Genomic DNA, 3,249 nt, shown 5'->3' with positions numbered 1-3,249 from the left:
TATGTTTTTTGAAACTTATCCATTCCTTCCAGGCTATCTAATTTCTTGGTATAATTGTTCAAAGACGCCTCATATAATCCCTTTTATTTCTGAGGCATCAGCCATAATGTTTTCTCTTTTATTTCTTTTTCTTTTTCTTTTTTGAGTTGGAGTATCTTTCCGTCACCCAGACTGGAGTGCAGTGGCATACTCCCGGCCACCGCAGCCTCGACCTGCTGGGCTCCGACGATCCTTTCATCTCAGCCTTCCAAGTAGCCAGAACTGCAGGCGTGCGCTACCATGCCCGGCTAATTTTTTATTTTTTGTAGAGAAGAGGTCTCACCAAGTTGCCCGGGCAGATCTCGAACCCTCCGGCTCAGGCAATCCACTCACCTTAGCTTCCCAAAGCGCTGGAATTACAGACTGAGCCACCGAGTCCAGCCCTCTTTTATTTCTGACTTTTGCTAGTTGAGTCTTCGCTATTCAGTCTAGTTATGTTTTACCAATTATACTGATTTTTTTTAAGTTCGACTTTTAATTTTTTAACTGCTTTTCTATTCTCTACTTTATTTCTTGTTCTGATCTTTATTATTTTTTTCAGCAACTTTGGTTTAGCTTTTTTTTTTTTCTAGTTTCTTGGTGTGTTCAGATTGCTGAGATCTTTCTGCTTTTTTAACATAGACATTATTACTATCAACTTCCCTTTCACTGTTCTTTTTTGCTGCATCCCACAAATTTGGATGTTTTGTGTTTTTATTTTTACTTTCTAATAATATTTTCTAATTTTCATCTAATTTTATTTCATGTTTGACCCATTGGTTCTTAAAAAATGTGTTGTTTAATTTTCATCCAATTGTATTTTTTTCTTTTTTTTTCTGCTATTGATTTCTTGTTTCATTCCATTGTGGTCAGAAAGATACTTGGTATGATTTCTATCTTAAAATTGTTAAGACTTATTTTGTGGCCTAACTTGTGATCTATCCTGGAAACTGTTCTAGGTGCACTTGAACAGAACATATATTTTGCTGCTATTGTGCACAGTGTTTTGTACATATCTGTTCTGTTAGGTCAATTTCACCTGCAGTGTATCTAAAGTCCTCTGTTTCCTTTTGTTTTTGACTTTTGATAATTTAATTATAATCAGTATAGCCTCTTTGCGGTTCATTATAGTTGGAATTATTTGAGCTTCATGAATTTAGATGTTTATTTCCTTATCAGATTAAGAAAGTTTCCAAGCGTTATTTCTTCAAGTAATTTTTTCCCTGTGACCCCGATAATGTAGATTTGGCTCTTTTGTTGGTGCAGTCTAATTCTTTTAGGGTTTTGTCACTTTTCCTTATTCCTATATTTTCTTTTTGTTTCTCTGACTCAGTAATTTCAGATGACTTGTCTTTAAGCTTGTTATTTCTTTTAGATGCTTGATCAAGTAAGTTGCTGATCTACTTCAGTTACTGAACAGTTTTAGAATTGCTATTTGTTTTTGCTCATATTCTCATTTTGTTTGTATATAATTTTTCTGTTTTTAGTTTTGTTGTCTATATTTTTTTGTGACTCATTGAGTTTAATTAAGATGAGTCATTTTTAATTATTTGTGAGACAATTCATAGAACTCTGTTTCTTTAGGTTTGGTTTCTGGTGACTTGTTACTTTTGCTGAGCCATATTTCCTTTCTCTTCATATACTTTTTGTTGTTATGTTTGTTGTTGCTGTTTATTTTTTTGTTTTGGCTGAGATATGAGTATACAAATAAAAAAAGGTACCTTTTCTGCTCTTTGAGGACTGGCCTTATAAAGTGAATGACCTTTACCAATCAGCTTAACTAAAAAAGTTGGGGATCTCTCAAACCTTTTCTGGAAATATGTCTTCTCTGGGTTTATGTGTATAATTTTTCAAGTACAGAAATTTGTCACTTTCTTTTTAAGAAACTAATAATCTGTGTCTCCCTCTTGTCTCTCTTTTGAGTACTATAGGTTGTCTGTTGCTGTAACAAGCTACCATGTTCTTTTTCATTCTAAGCAACTCCTAGGCTGGTTCCCCATTAGTGATCTGAATTACACAAGACAGAAACCAGTTTCTCTGGCTGCCCTTCACAAATTCAGAATGTTGGACATACATTCCATTTTTCTCTTTTCTTTCAAAACAAGAAGCCGCAAGTTGCACATTTTCTCACAATCAAGCTGAGCTGTGCTAGCTTTGGAGAAAAGCTAACATGAGTGAAATGTTTTGTTTTGATTTTTTCCTGTTTCGATGAGGCTGTTATTAGCTGTGTGCTCTCCTGAAGTACTGAGACTTCTTATCCTACTTCTGTAGTTCTCATAAAGGATTTTTGGATTGTCTTTGAATATTATTGTTAAGTTGGTGTCTCTGAGGTGGAATGAGGTCTGGGGCTTCTCATTCCACCATCTTGATGACATCACTGTATCCTCAAGTAAAAGTCTTATCATTGGAAACCCAATGCTGATATATATTCATATTCATAAATATATTCAAGCAAAAAAGCATCAATTCTTTCTAAATGTTACAGTGTGTTAATTGATACTACTATTCTTTGTTTTCAGGCTCAAAAGGACAAGTAAATAGTACTTTTATATTTATAGCTACTTAAATTCATACACATTTGCTTTTTAATAATTCATTTTTAAAATGACTAACTCACCCAAGTAGAGCTAAACAACAGAAGTTTCATCAAAAGAGAAGTACTCCATAATTTATGGTGCAAAATAGAAAATATTAAAGAATATAGAGAAAACCAAAAATGTTAAAAATCGTACATTTTATTGATTTTATTACACTATCATGTAGACATAACAATTTTATTTAAAAGCCAATATCATATAAAAAGAAAAATATCATATAGCCAGACAAGTAAAAATATAGATAAAAGTATGTACATTAAATTTAAAAAATGTTAAGTTCATAATGAATATCAAAACATAAAGCAAAATAACATTTATACTATCTATTCATATACTTTAATCAATTTCTTATCAATATTTGTTTTTAATGCCACATTGTTGATTTTTTTTTTTTTTTTTGGAAAATATCTTTCAATATGTTTTTTTATTACTGTTAATAGTTTTTACAAAGAACCTGAAATCTTCAAATTGTATTTATGGCTCAATTATTAAATTTTGTGACACTGTTAGCTGACTGTCTTAGGTAAACCTTAATTTAAAAATAATAATAATTGTATCTCTGCACATGCTGAAATACCCCGAAAAATGAAAGCATTATCTGCCAAATAATGAATATTCTGAATTCTACTTTTAT

The sequence above is a fragment of the Carlito syrichta genome, unplaced genomic scaffold, assembly GCF_000164805.1.
Source record: "Carlito syrichta isolate Samal-C Ts95f unplaced genomic scaffold, Tarsius_syrichta-2.0.1 Scaffold218745, whole genome shotgun sequence".
NCBI lineage: Eukaryota > Metazoa > Chordata > Mammalia > Primates > Tarsiidae > Carlito > Carlito syrichta.
The sequence above is the reverse complement of the archived record's forward strand: the minus strand, read 5'-3'. Positions refer to the sequence as shown.